This window comes from Megalopta genalis, chromosome 8 (assembly GCF_051020955.1).
Source record: "Megalopta genalis isolate 19385.01 chromosome 8, iyMegGena1_principal, whole genome shotgun sequence".
Taxonomy (NCBI): domain Eukaryota; kingdom Metazoa; phylum Arthropoda; class Insecta; order Hymenoptera; family Halictidae; genus Megalopta; species Megalopta genalis.
The window spans coordinates 13767444-13783932 of NC_135020.1; the positions used below are offsets into that span (position 1 = coordinate 13767444).

At 36.7% G+C, this 16489-nt stretch overlaps 1 protein-coding gene and 1 long non-coding RNA gene across 3 annotated transcripts in view; both read right to left on the reverse strand.

Moving 5' to 3' along the window:
- krz (beta-arrestin protein kurtz) overlaps positions 1–16489 on the reverse strand; it is a 101478-nt gene that overhangs the window by 49269 nt on the left and 35720 nt on the right. The window lies entirely within an intron of this gene.
- Positions 11986–12945, reverse strand: LOC143259937 (uncharacterized). Its single transcript, XR_013033989.1, has 2 exons — positions 12697–12945; positions 11986–12614 (listed from the first exon to the last, which is right to left on the reverse strand). It is a non-coding gene; the product is annotated as an uncharacterized LOC143259937 (long non-coding RNA).

A 16489-nucleotide genomic window follows, 5' to 3' on the forward strand; every position in this document is an offset into this window, starting at 1 on the left:
TTTGAGATGGACATCGACCCTCTTATTAGATTCGATGCGAACAGCTAATGATCCAAGCTGGCTACTAGAAAATTGAAGCAATTAATTTGCTAACGTCACGGTGTTTGTTAACACGTTCCCTGCCGCGTGGGGCGTATACGCCCCACGCTGAACTTTCCGTTCAAGCCATTTGGTATTATCATTGTAAAATGAAGAATTTTTTAAAAATTCATTATGCAGTCAATTATGGACATCTTAATACTATTGCTGATGCCCTCATTTAATCGTGGGGCGTATACGCCCCACGCGGCGTGATGGGCAATTTTTCTTTACTGTAACTTGTTTTAACTGCATTTCTCTTATTCCGATCAGTCATTTATTCGCGTGTCGTTGACACAATACTTACTGCTTCACTGAAGCTGGGATTGATTTATAGTTTAGTGTGTTTCTTCAGTGTGTTAAACGAAGGAAATACGGTACGTACATATTATTTCAGTGTCATAAATTCGGATATTTTGCATTTAACTCGAGACTATTTTAACTCAGAAATGAAGACATTTGTTTCAACTTACAATATTTCCACTTGTTATGAGATTGTTTTTATTTGATACGTGTGAAATTGAACGTGTACGATTATAGAACACTTCTATTATCTAACAATTTATCGAATAATTTAATAATAAAATAAATGTAATAATGTGAAGATTCTTTTGAAAACAGTGTAGCAATTTTTAGCGTCGCCTCAGAATCGTCATTCGAGTGCAAAGGGTTAAATAATTAATTTTATAACGCCGAGCTGGGGATTACAGTAGATTTATTTTATTTAATTTATTTTTATTTAAATAGGTCAGTTGATTGCCTCGTTAGATTTGATGCAAATGTCTAACGATTTAAACTGGCTGCTAGGAAAATTGTAGTAATTAAGCCTGCGTGCATTGGTTAAATAATTTACTTTATAACATCGAGCCGCTGTTACTATAAATTTCGAACGTTCTCATTTTCACGTTTTCGTGGAGAACGGGAAATTCTCCTCGCTGTGGAATAAATCTAACGAATGCTAAATTTCTCTGCTTCTACTTAATTCTTGCATAATATAGTACTGAAAAGGTTCATTTAGCATGTAATCTCGACTGATTATATTTATTATACTCTACCGAGTATAATGTATAATAATCCAATGTTTCTCGCAGAAGATGTTCTATCTCGAAGCGAAAATGAAAATATCAAAAGTTAAAAAACTCTATTGTATTTCACAAGTTAAATATCCTCTTCTCGCCTTTATTTTTCCTCAACTACAGAATTGATACATAGCGTTGGCCTCGCATCGCACGAACAAGAATATTTTTAAACTAACTAGAACAGCAAGTTCGAAGTCACGCAAACATACAGATCATTCATAGTAACATCTCATACTACAGATTTTTATGCAAAATAAAAATTGTCTGCACCAGTTGCAAGATACAGAAGCTCCACACTTGTTTGTTTCGTTCCTCGATCGCTTCAACGAGTCGAGAATAATAATGTAACACAGTGCTTTTTGCGCTTGCAGCTTTGTATTCGACTTCTTTATTCTTGTCGTAATTGCACAAATGCGCAAGTTTTCGGCGCTACGATAGTTTACAAGCTAACCAAATTGTGGACCATTATAACTTGTTATGAAAGTAATTACAGGCCGCAAAGGGTGAAATGTTCGATACTAGGGGAGCTTCGTTCTGTGTTATGCATTGAAACCGCACTTCGTTGAAGGAATTAATTCTGTTGGATAGAAATCTGAGTTTCAATCCGAGTTTTCACGCGGCAATGTTCTAACGTTGCTGTGATTGCGACGAAACGAAACACAGAGAAACTGAGAGAGATAGAGAGAGAGAGAGAGAGAGAGAGGGATACATAGAGAGAGAGAGAGAGAGAGAGGGAGAGAGATACATATATATATATATATATATATAGAGAGAGAGAGAGAGAGAGAGAGATACATAGAGAGAGAGAGAGAGAGAGAGAGAGACATAGAGAGAGCGAAAGAGAGAGAGATACATAGAGAGAGAGAGAGAGAGAGAGAGAGAGACATAGAGAGAGAGAGAGAGAGAGAGAGAGAGAGAGAGAGATACGTAGAGAGAGAGAGAGAGAGAGAGAGAGATACATAGAGAGAGAGAGAGAGAGAGAGAGAGAGAGAGAGACATAGAGAGAGAGGGGGGGAAGGAGGGGGGGCACGCCGCGTAACTTTAATTCGCGGTGATCGCAGAGGCGAATTGTTCGGGGGCCGAGCGTATGTTCGCCGGCCATTCAATTACGTTTCAAGGGACAAGAAAATTGCCGCGTTAACGGTGCAATTTCCCTCCTGAAAGAGACACGTTTTCCAGCGCTTTGATACGACGGAGTTTATGCGACGGTTACGACGACACTTTGTACACGCGCACGCGGAACGAGGGTGCAGAGAGAAGTAATAGACGTCCCACTATACTAAATTGCAGAATTTATTAGTTATTATCAGGAACATGCGTGTGGTGCTCGTCACAGTTCGGCCGTGCCGTGCACGGTGCACAATGCGTAGGACGACCACGGGAGATCGCTTGAATTGCTCGGTAAACGTGCAACCGTACCATGTGTTCGTATCAGAACTTTAAATCGAAATATCTCGAGAACATTTGCGGGAAAAATGTCATTTTGATAACGGATAAATCTTGCTTCGATTTCGACGAAATGAATAACATTCAGATTTAATAATAGATTAGGTATGAAATCTGCAGACAGAAACAGACACGTTGTCATAGTGCAAGGGGTTGAACAAAATGTACTTTGATTTTATGACATTTTTAACTCGGTTTCGAAACTCGCTTTTCATTGTGATGTCATTAGGACTTATAGTTTAGAATTTATTTACAGTGACTCGCATTAATATTCGGACACGATATTGTTAGAAGAGTTATTGCTCCTTTTTATTGTTTATGATAGTAGCATTGAATCAATTGTTCTGTCATATGATAAAGCACTTCTTAAAGTAAGTAGAGACATAAATTTTGTTTATTTATTGCACATGTACCTTTGTATAATAAGCGATGAACAAGATTGTGACAAAATGTGACGTCGCAAAAATATTCGGACAGTGAATGAATTACATTAATTTTATATAAAATGAAAATCTTTTTAATCATGTTATCATAATGTTAATATTTTATCGGTTGACCCTTTTATTTTATTACTTCATGTAATCGCTTGGGCATGTTACATGGGCATGTACCTTTCGATGTACAAAAAAAAATATTAAAAATTACACAAAAATTATACAGAACTTGCATAGAATCGTTATGGGATCGTAATAGTTGTAATGCGAATTTGTCGAAAAAAAGTGAACGTAACGAAGATTTTTATAATGCAAAGTAACTAAACTAGTACAGTAATGTCTCTCCAATTTAACGCTTAGATTGTTCACGAAAATGGACAATTTAGGGAGAGGAGATACGATTATTCGAGCCTTGCGGCTCGTTTTTGTAGTCGTTGGCAACCTATAACTATAAAAACGGACCGCAAGGCTCGAATAATCTCATCTCCTCTCCCCAAATTGTCCATTTTCCTGAACAATCTAAGCGTCACTTAGAGAGACATTACCATAGTTACTATAGCAAATATTATTAATATTATTCAATTTCGGTCTCATTAATTGAACGACCAAGAAATTCCCGGATTTGATATTCGGCACTTGACGTGTTAAGGGATTATCTAATTCCACGAAATGGGGGAACAAGAGCTCCGTAACGGGTCTCGCCGAATCCGATTTTATGCATGTCGAGAAAGTTCTTCTGGAACACGGTGAAAAGACTTCTGTATCTGAAAGGCTTTCAAGCCGGGGGCGTTATATCGTATTTAATATTCGCGCTATCGATTTTCCCCTATACCTTTTCACCCGCGATTTTGTGGCTGACAGTAGCTTTCAATTTCTGTTCCGTTCCGTTCCGCCGGACGCGGCCGATCATGAATACGGAACCGCCCGAAAAATCGTTGCTATACGTACACGTTATGATTCTTGATCAATTTGCGCAGTGTTCCGCCGGTCAATTGATTAAACATGAAACATTTTCCCGTGAATTTTAATGCCACGAATTGATATTCGCCGAACGAGGGAACGAACGAAGAGATATGATGGCCCGTGACAACGTGCACGCGTAACACGAAAGCAGACAATGGCCAGGCACGATTTATTATCTACTTGTGGCCGTGCCGTACCGAAATTGATTTCCAAGAAATCAGTAACTGTATCGACGCGCGTTAAATGCACTAGAATAGATGCACCGGATGTGGCGTGGTCGGCGCACCGTTTCTGACCATCGGTATTATTATTCGTACTTTTTTATTCGAAGTTGGCTACGGTTCCTAGCGATCAACATCGAACTAGTAAATACAGTAAATTCTCCTCAAATTGTGTAAACAAAAATGGACAATTTGGGAAGAGGAGATACGATTATTCGAGCCACGCGCTTTGTCTTCAGAATTGCCGATCGTCAACGACTGTAAAAACGAGGCGCGAGACTCGATTCAAATTGTCCAAATTGTCCATTTTCGTTTACAAGTTGAAGGACAATTCGGGAGAGAGTTGTACATTGTTTCTACCGGATACGTACAATTAATGGAGAAACCAGTTTTTCTACACCGTGAAGCATTCTCAGTAAAGAATGCGTGAAATTGTGTGTTTTTCTTGCAATAAACGTAAAGGTCGCGCGGTAAATAGTATAGATACGTTTTCGAACCGAACGAAAACGTTCAACTAAACGGATTAAGTTTAGCTTATAAGGGTGTCAGATGTTTTCAAAATCGATTGTTAAAATTCCTGCACGGTTTAACAATTGATTGACGTAATTCTGTATTAATTTCTATCTTTAATACGCTAATGTAATTGGTATTGTAATTAAACAGAAATCATTTCTTGCTCGTACTTTGTGCTCTACGAAAGTTTGAAACTTAACTTTCTCGGTTTTTAGTAACTTTTTTTACGCTATCGGCTGCAGCCAAACTTACATCGTAGTCTTATAACTTCGATCTTTTCTTCCGAAGTTTCAATTCTAGTTGTTATTATCGTATTCAATAAATAAATGTCGTTTTTCTTATTACGATACACAATATTGCCGATAAGACAAAATCTTTGAATCTTTGTATTTTTATAATACTTTGATTCGAAACAAAAATATCTGAGATAATGGAGCAGTGAGGTTGTAAAGAAACTCAGAATGAATTTCTTCGTTAACATATTTCGTAAACATATAGGTATTATGGAAATATAGCTATTATTTAAGATATATGTTGACATTATTATAATAAAGATATTGTTAAAATATAGGCATTATTTAAAATGTGAACGTTATTATTATATAGACGCCACTACAACATAAACGTTATTGAAATAGATACAGACATTATTAAACTGCATGTAGTCATTATTTAAATGCATATAGACATTATTAAAGTGCACATAGACATTATTAAAATGCATATAGACATTATTAAAATGCATATAGACATTATTAAAATGCATATAGATATTATTAAAATGCATATAGACATTATTAAAATGCATAAAGACATTATTAAATGCATATAAACATTATTAAAATGCATATAAACATTATTAAAATGCGTATAATCATTATTAAAACGCATATAGACATTATTAAAGTATATATACACATTATTAACGTAGATATAGCCGCTATTAAAATATAAGCATTATCAAAATGTAGACATCATTAAAGTGTAGACATTATCTTGAAAAAAAACAGGCTATTTATAATAGAGCCATTAATAACACACAGAGAAAAAAAGTATCTTAACCTGTCCCGCGAAATCAGTATAATCTTTACGAGGAGAACTCGTAGGAAACTTGAAGTGCAGTTCCGCGCGACCATTAATCCTCGAATATCCACCGATTAAATTCCGTGCTTTGCAAATAAGTGTGAAGTCATCGTGGATCCCGTGGGCTTAATTGCGTAACACCGAGTAGTCCGCACATCTAATTGTAAGAGTTAATCCCTGCAGACTGTGCCTGTTGTTTCCACCGTGACGCATGATTATTCTGTCGTCGTCGACCTAATCTCGGATCTACGTATAACACGCGGGCAAAGTGTCGCGACGTCGGATCGATAACGCGTTGATCGATCTACGGTAATTAAATAGGCCCTGGCCGCCTTCGCCCGTAAACATCTGCGTACTCTCTCCGCGAAACTGCTTTAACCTACATCGCGCCACGGCAAACCTCATTATTTCTGCTCAACTTTGACCAACTTTCATGTCCGTCAATATTTAGGTATACAATTTCCAGCGGGGCGCAATTGTTTGCTCGTCCGCGAGCCACCTGCCGCGCGGCCGATATTCCGTCGTTTTCGGTGATCGGAGAACCGTAAGTATATGTATATGTGATTCACGCAGCGTGTATGCATGTATGTATGCATATATGTACGTACGTATCGACGACTCGCTTCAAGATTCCACTTATGATAAATATCGTCGGCAATGAATCAACGCGATACACCTAGTATCGAGGAGTGCTATCGATTTCCCAACGGCTCCGGAACACGTACACAGTTTTTTGGTGCGCCCCGGCTATCTGGCAAATACGTAGCTTCGTCGCACGAAAAAGAAAAAAACTCCAATCATTGTGCAAACAGAGCGAAAATCCGCCGGAACGCAAATACATAGATCGCGATCGAGAGTAATCGCGACAGAGAAGCGGCAGCGAGACGCTGCAACGTGCATTTATAATAATCCCGGATGTTTCGTTGTCTGATCGAACAACGGGTACGCTGTGCCTACGACAGATTTTTTTTATATCGAAGGTATACAATGAATTGGAAGATTGTAATCGAGATAGGAACGAATGGAATATAGCTATTGTTTGAAAAATTATGGATCTTTCTATGTTAAAATTGTACTTGTTTTGTAACTATATTATGCACGCGTAATTCGAAACCGCTGCTAATTAATACGCAACTGGGTCAGAGAATTAATATTTTTGATGCTGGAACGTAATGTTTTCTCCATGTTTTTGCTGGTAACGTTGTATGCAGTGTTGTTACTTTTGACCGAATCCTTTTTTTCAGTTTTTATTCCATCAGGTATTTCAACAATGTTGGTGCATTATGGGATTGGATAATCTCTTTTTATCGTAGTAATTAAACGAGTTACATTTTTAATGTTGTTAACGTGTAAATGAAACGTTCTTTTTGCTTGTTATGTCATTAATTTTTTTAATTAAGAAGTTAAGGAACTATTGTTAATTTTCTTCGGAAATTTTTATCATAAAATGTGATGTGAATCCGAAGACATAAAGAAAATTTGTGTAATTTAAGATTTTAGTATATAATATAATACTATAATATATGTAATACTACTAATATAATACTAATATAATACTATAATATAATATTAATATAATACTAGTATATATATATATAATATAATATATGTACTTACAATGAATAGAAAAAAACAGTACTTGTAAGATTAATACCAATGATTACTTTACTTTGTTGTCTCATTCAATGCAACCGATTGATGAATGGAACAAAAAACACTTTTTAAAGTGTTAAAAGATTAAAAAAAACTGATCTTTCGATCGTTTCAAACTAGAATTAGGTGGTTTCGATTTTTTTTTTTGGTATCTTGACCAAACAACAGATAGTGTGCCTACGACAATCATTTCGAAGGCGTGCCATAAATCGTGAGCTCGTAATCGAGATAATAGTCGTTTCATCGTCGCTGAACTTCCGACGCCATTAACAGTTTCTAATAATTGCATAATTAATAAGGTCCGTCCAGACACGGTCCTGATCCCCTAGATTCATTCCACTCCGCTATCCGTTAATCTTCCTCGAATATTGGATAACCTGAGGTTCGCCCGAGGGCTAATTTCCGCGGTCCACTCCGAATGGTTTATCGTTGCATCAATCACGCTTTATAAGCTCTCTTGTGTTGAAGTTCGCATTGCGCTGGCTTTACGGATCGGTATCCAGGCATCTCTACGTATAATACAATAAGAGCGATCCCGTGGGTCTTATACACGTAGAAACGATCCAATGACACCCGCACGTTGTAAACTCCGCGATGGATAGACCCGAAAGCTGCGCCGATATCGCCTGTCATACGCTTATGTGCGTCGACCTGCCTCTAACTAGGCGAGTTAACAAGTTAATCGCTCGCTGAACGACGACAAAAACTTGATAAAATCGGGACAACTTCTTTAATAATACCGAAACCTCGAGATTTATTACATTGATTAATTTTTGCAAGCGCGTTGCATTTCGCAGACGTCAGGCGAATTTCCTGTGCTCGGTCTTCCAGTGTAAAAATCAACTTTAAAGATCGGATAAATTATTATTATATTATATTTGGTTGTGCTGGGAAAGTAATTTCATTTTTTTACAAACCAACTTCGCCGATCTTTTGATCGGCCAACTTCATTCTAAGAGGTATTATTGTTGCATATTTTGACAATTTCAAGGTTCATTTGTAAACAATTTTGTTGGATTTCGCGCGATTTTCAGGCGTTCCATCAAACGCGGAAACGAAAGCAGCATTTTCAGCATGTTTTGTTCTTTTTATTAACGAAAATGTAAGAATGATGCGCAAATAAGAGAAATATTGCGTGACGCGTGACGGAATCATTTCTGACTCACACTGATATTCCATTGATCATATTTCCGGTCCATCCCACTTTTGCCAGCCGTAATTCCGGCACAGTGAACAGAGGATTGAAAGTAATTTGGCTCTTTCGACGGAAAATTAAAGGAGACTGTTTAATATTTAATTGCTACCTATTCATTTTATCGAATATGTAGCGATCGCTCCGTTCTACATCATTTTGTCCTATTCGTGGAAACTGCGACATTAAAACCGCACGAATTTACGGATCATTGCACTTGGCTACGATGAAATTATAAAAGGAAATACACGTTGTAAAAAATAAAGAGTTTATTTTCGTACAGAAAATGCATTTGATATATTTCCCCATTTATCCCCAATCATAACTCCGGCACAGTGAACAGAGGATTGGAAGTAATTTGGCTCTTTCGACAGAAAATTAAAGGCGATTGTTTAATATTTAATTGCTACCTATTCATTTTATCGAATATGTAGCGATCGCTCCGTTCTACATCATTTTGTCCTATTCGTGGAAACTGCGACATTAAAATCGCACGAATTTACGGATCATTGCACTTGGCTACGATTAAATTACGAAAGGAAATACACGTTGTAAAAAATAAAGAGTTTATTTTCGTACAGAAAATGCATTTGATATATTTCTCCATTTAGCCCCAATCATAACTCTGGCACAGTGAATAGAGGATTAAAAGTAATTTGGCTCTTTCGACAGAAAATTAAAGGCGATTGTTTAATATTTAATTGCTACCTATTCATTTTATCGAATATGTAGCGATCGCTCCGTTCTACATCATTTTGTCCTATTCGTGGAAACTGCGACATTAAAACCGCACGAATTTACGGATCATTGCACTTGGCTACGATGAAATTATAAAAGGAAATACACGTTGTAAAAAATAAAGAGTTTATTTCGTTTTTATTTTCGCACAGAAAATGCATTTGAAATATTTCCCCATTTATCCCCGATATATTCCCATTCATCTCCCGATTATGCCGATTAATCGAGGTCCAACGGTAGTTAAATTGAATCTATCGAATCATTCTCAATAAAAGAGTCCTCATAATTTCAAGAATTACAGAATGAGACCGGCGCGGCGGAATCGCGCAGCTGATTTGCGCGAAATGAGCGCGCGAAGGCCGCAGAAATCGCGAACGAAATTCGAGCCGCAAATGAATGTATTTCCGATCGAAGGACTTAAAACATTTGCTCGGAGTTCCCCCGGTATCATCGTTCCACTTATCTGTACGGCAATTTATCATCCGTTGCACTCTAATTGATCAGAACGACCGTTCGATAACGCGGCGAGATAACGTGACGCGAGCAACCATTGAAAAAGAGAGTGTCTCCTGCGGAACGTTCGTTCGACGCTCGACCGTTGATCCTGAAGAGGGGGAGAAACTATCGCCGGAAATTAGTTTGGACAGCTGGAAATATTCATAAACAAATACTGCTTAATTTCCGGAGTGAATAATGCAGGGACGCAGCCCGCGGTTCAACGTTCCCGGTTTTAATAAACGTGCAATTGAATCATTTACGAGAAACGTGACAGGCACAAAGAGGAAACGACGCGATAAAATCGTGCTCGCCTCGCGTGCAAATGAATTATTAATTCTGTTAATTACACCGGTGCCGGGTACGTATGTGTGTGTGTCCAGTCCGATTCCGCGGATAAAGCGTTTCCGATCCGTCCTGCGCGAGAAGACCGGTCGCGGGGAACAGGCAACGTTCGTCGTTCGAAAACACGTTCGAACGAAAAGAAACAATGCCCGTGAAACCGGCCACGCACTATCGGCGTCCAGGAAACCGATCGATCGCGGATTTCCGCGAACCAGGGATCAAAAACGTAACTTGTATAGTAGTAGTTACCGTAACCGGTTACTGGATCACCGGATTAAAATGATGTCCATCAACTTTTTAATGAACCAGATGCTCCATATTATATTATTATTATTATTATTATTATTATTATTGTGGTCATAATATTATTATTTTGTAATATTATGTAATATTATGCATTATATAATAATAATAATTATTAATCATTATTATCGAATGACATAAAATTAAACAGCAAGTAAAAGGATCTACTTTATTAAAAAAATAATTTTTAATATCGTTTCGCCATTCTCCATTAATTAATTTTGCATAATTATTATTTTGTAGTACTCTGTAATATTATGCATTATATAATAATAATTGTTAATCATTATTATTCAATCAAATAAAATTAAACAGCAAGTAAAAGAATCTACTCTATTAAAAAAATAATTTTAATATCGTTTCGCCATTCTCCATTAATTAATTTTGCGTAATTATTATTTTGTAGTACTCTGTAATATTATGCATTATATAATAATAATTGTTAATCATTATTATTGAATGAAATAAAATTAAACAGCAAGTAAAAGAATCTACTCTATTAAAAAAATAATTTTAATATCGTTTCGCCATTCTCCATTAATTAATTTTGCATAATTATTATTTTGTAGTATTATGTAATATTATGCAGTATATAATAATAATTATTAATCATTATTATTGAATGAATTAAAATTAAACAGCAAGTAAAAGGATCTACTCTATTAAAAAAATAATTTTAATATTGTTTCGGCATTCTCCACTAATTAATTTTGTCGTGCGTGCACGTCACTTTCGATACAACAAAAAATCATAAAACGCAAGCAAATTTTGCAAAATAAAAGCTGTCCATTTCAATTGAAACAAACTAAAGCAGAATTGTAGTTTGTTTCCCTTCTTAATTCGTTTAATAAGTTGAAAATAATGTAACAACATTCGTAACACTAGAACTACCGAGCCTTAAACGCGACTGATGTTTTATAACAATGCCAAGACTAAATTTATTTAAACTTCCTATGATTTATATTGTAATGTATACTTTTTAATTTAAAAAAATGTATCCAAAAATTTCTTCTAGAAATATTTCTATCACATCAGGAACTGTGAAAGAAAAAATCAGAAATCAGTCATTTTTTATTGGTTTAGCAGTTCTAGTATTAAAGTCTTATAATCTTTTTACAGCTTTGTGTTTCATCTACACATTTGTCCCATAGATGCATAAAATCCTCGTAACGTCAGAATTCGAAGATCGTGTTTGAATTGTTGGAAGACAAAGTTCTAACTGGCGTAAAAAAAAAAAAAAACGAAGATTGCTTGTTTTTTACGCAGTTCACTGTTATTTGAAGTACACGTATGCACATGTGGACATAGACGACTAACTTCGAAGAATCAAATCAATAAATTACGTTTCAGATATAGTTTTCACTCGAGAGGTCGAGAACAGCATTTTTTATACTTCCGGGGAGGAAAAGGAAAATTAATTGAAGAAAAGAAAATTAAAAAAGAAAATTTCAAACAGAAAATTAAAATTTCAAGAAAATTACAAGGACCGACAAAATCGCCTTACGCAACAATGTTGGTATACTATAGGATTGGATGATCTCTTTTCATCATAGTAATTAAACAAGTTAAATTTTTAATGTTGTTACCAAGTTTACGAATGTGGGACGCACAGAATATAAAATTTGAGTATAGAATTAAAATTTGTTGTATATCTGTTATATATAGTTAAAATCTGAAATTTAAATAGACCGGTAACCCCGGTTGCCAAACAACCGCGACGATTTGCCTACAAAAGGGCTAGTTAGAATCCCTGTGCCGTCGTCTTCGATGCCGGCGGGAACGGTTTCCCTTCGATTTTCCTCCGCCGAGCTCGAAATTCCGGTAACCCAGTTACGTCGACGTCTGAGCTCAACTTGGCGAAGAAAACGTGACTAACTGTTACGGAGCACTCGAATGACCCACTATTCCTCGCGACAGAAGACGGTGTATGCATTTCTCCTCCGTGTTCGCGCCCTTTCGATGCCCGGCCGCACATGTTGGCCGCACCGAATTCCGGAGAGCATCTTCGTGTAAAGGTTAGCCTCGGCGCAGGGGACAGGTGAGACTTAAGTGGCACGTATTCAATGGGACGCTGCAATTATCCGGAGGATGAAGGATCCTCCTACAATGAAAGTATTCTTGTCTGGTAGCTATGCGTGTCCAATTGCATTTACCTTGAAGACGCTGACATTTCGAAGGTAACGCTGTTGTGTCGCTGAATTTCTCCCGGCTGAAAAATTCAAATTCTTAACTCGATAGGTTTCTTTTTTTTTTTCGAAGTGCTGCAGCTAGTTTCTCCGTTACTGCTATCCGACAGGTATTTTTGTTCGAGGACGACGTAAAACGCTGATAATTTACTTTTAATAGCACTTTCTAAACGTAATCTATTGTTTTGTAACAATGGAAATAGTGAATTTAGTCAAACTTTGTATAATTTACATTATAATGTCCGAATGAAAAAATTTATCAACAGATTTCTGGTAGAAATATTTTTATCAGTTTGAGAAGTTTAAAAGAAGAAAATGAATCTCGCATATTTGCACGAAAAATTGCACTAGCACCATCTAAACGCAATCTATTGTTTTTTAACAGTGGAAATAGTGAATTTAGTCAAACTTTGTATAATTTACATTATAATGTCCGAATGAAAAAATTTATCAACAGATTTCTGGTAGAAATATTTTTATCAGTTTGAGAAGTTTAAAAGAAACAATGAATCTCGCATATTTGCACAAAAAATTGCACTAGCACTACCTAAATGCAATCTATTGTTTTGTAACAATGGAAATAGTGAATTTAGTCAAACTTTGTATAATTTATATTATAATGTCTGAATGAAGAAATTTAACAACAGTTTTCTGGTAGAAATATTTTTATCAGTTTGATAACTTTCAAAGAAACAACGAATCTCGCATATTTGCACAAAAAATTGCACTAGCACCATCTAAACGCAATCTATTGTTTTGTAACAATGGAAATAATGAATTTAGTCAAACTTTGTATCATTTACATTATAATGCCTGAATGAAAAAATTTATCAACAGTTTTCTGGTAGAAATATTTTTATCAGTTTGAGAAGTTTAAAAGAAAAAAATGAATCTCGCATATTTGCACAAAAAATTGCACTAGCACCATCTAAACGCAATCTATTGTTTTGTAACAATGGAAATAATGAATTTAGTCAAACTTTGTATCATTTACATTATAATGCCTGAATGAAGAAATTTATCAACAGTTTTCTGGTAGAAATATTTTTATCAGTTTGAGAACTTTCAAAGAAACAATGAATCTCGCATAATTGCACAAAATAAGGGTAAAAAATGAACGAGACAGAAACTAGAAAGTTAATATATTCAGTGCCGCGTGAGTCACGTATGGGTGACACTAATTTTTAACTAGGTTGTTGAAATTCGTTTTTATTGTAATATATTGAGCAAGTTGAATGTTACTAGGATTTGTAGAATACAAAGTAGTTGAACTAATATTTCCATGGAAAATTTTCTCTTCTCAGTTTCGGTTTCATTAATGAAATGAATTTGATATTGTGTGAATTTTTTGAGTCGATATTTGGCACATGACACGTTAAAACTTGCTATAGTGGGTGCTATCTTAACCCTTTCACATACCAAAGATCCTATCAGAGTGCAATATATTCGACTTGATCACAGTAAGAATGAATTGACGTATTGGCGTCGATTTCATAATTTTTAATATTTAATAATTAACTTTTAATACTTAAGGACTTCGTAATCAATCAGTCACTGGCGCTCACAATTTCCATCGTCTACTTAGTTATTCCTCGAAACATATCTAATCGTTTCGTAGAATATTATCATATCCAAAAGATATTTAGAATTGCTCTCAGTATGACGCAATAGTTAAAAATTATATTAAAAACCATATCTATCGATACATCGTCCGGCGTGAAAGTAAATACTATTTTCTATTATCGTATTATAATTTCTTTCATAGCGATAAGAAATCAAGGTTACAACCCCGTCAATAAGTTGTTAATATCACAAAATAAAATATTTCTTTTTACGAACTTCAATATGTTCGCGAAGTTTAAATTAGAAATCAATCAATCCCGTCGACGCGGTGTTAACAGACTTCCGCTAGACGAAGTGTCAACTTGTGCCGACAGGGAAAAAATTACAGAAAAAATTTGCTCGCAACTTTTCACTCCCGTGTTTACGTATTTTTATCATTCTGTTTACTTTGTAGCTGCTCGCACAGTGCCGCATCATCGGCACAGAAACGTCCGGCGCGCCAATTGATCTTGTTTCAATTTTATTCGCGCTCCCCCCGGAACAAGCCGTCGTCGGAGTAATCGAACGACTTCTTGATTTCAGTTTCCGCGGATTGGTCCGCGAACGCGGGCACAGTGTTCACAATGAGTAGAATCGGCAAGCAATTAACGGAACGTCAGCCGAGTGCGATCCAATTGCCCGGGTATCCGCCGCGCATTTAATCCGATTTCCGCGAAATTGAAGCCTCCTATGGAACGATTTGGCCGCAATTTAGGCTTACCGGTGTCACCGAAGGAACCGCCCCGTTTCCCAGGGTGCCTCAATTACCGGGACACCCGGTACCGGCATGAAAACGCGATTCTAGCTGAAGAAAATTATTTTTGTCGTTCCATTTCCCTTTGCGTGAATATAATATTGTAATATACAATACTGTAATATTTATACGCATTATTTATTTATATAATATTATATATTTACACATACATGTATCTGAATATACGGTATACGCGTAATTTTATGGTAATAAAAAATTCAATTACCGCATAGTTATAATAATTAGATTGCGGGTTCTACTTTTAGTTTTTCCTTTATTACGAACAAGCGGAATTTTGTCTCCGTATTTTCCAGTAGATTGTAAAGGAATACAAACAGGGTGTCCCAAAAATGTCTCGCAATCCGAAAGTGGCGGGTTCCTCAGGTCATTTGAAGCAACTTTTTCCTTTACAGAAATGTTCTCCGAGGCACCATTAACGGTTTATTAACGAAAAACAGTGACCAATGAGAGGCGAGCTCAGCTAGCGCGAGCCGGCCGAGTCAACGGCGCCAGCGGCCGAGGCGGTCGAATTCCAGCTCAGCTGGCGCGAGGCAGCCGAGCCAGTGAGCGGAACTGCGTTTGGTGCGCTGGTTGGCTGGGCCGCCTCGCGTCAGCCGTACTCGATTCTTATTGGTCACTGTTTCTCGTTAATAACTCGTTCACGGTGCCTCGGAGAAAATTTTTGTAAAGGAAGAAGTTGCTCCAAATGATCTAAGGAACCCGCCATTTCCGGATTGCGAGACATTTTTGGGACAACCTGTGTATTAGTTTTTTAAAACGTGCGTCCGCTTTTAACCCTTTCGCTGCGAACAGCGCCTTTTGGCGCTCGGCTATAGACACTTTCTCTCAGCGGACAGCGCTTTCTGGCGCTCGATTAAATTTTGTTATAATATATTATATTAATTGTCTATATTATTTAAGATTATTAAAAATTTCTAAAATTGTTATTATCATCATTATTACTATTATTGTTTGGCTGCCGTGTCGGCCAGTGGCCTCAAAGAAAAGACCAGCAAAATCGGTTTCACACACCGTCTTACGAGCGTCGCGCGTATCGTGTCGTTCGTACAGACAATCTACTATCGCGCCGGCTGCTGAGAGAGTAATTCATTTTTAGGCGTTCCGCAGCGAAAGGGTTAATGAAAGTATTTTTAATTCAAAATTACGATTTTAGAAAACTGAGGCTCGTATTAGACGCTTTCACTCTATAACCTTTTCTTCTTTCACTTTTTTGTAATGTTTACTATCTACAAAAAAAGAAAACGCTGTCTAGGATTAGCGTGAACACGCAGTGTATCCACGCAGAGGAAAATATAAACGGCAAAAATCATTTCGCTCGGCTGGAATTCGTGTTAGCTCGCCGAGCGCTGACCGCGTGCATTGTTGCGCCGCAGCAACGACGCT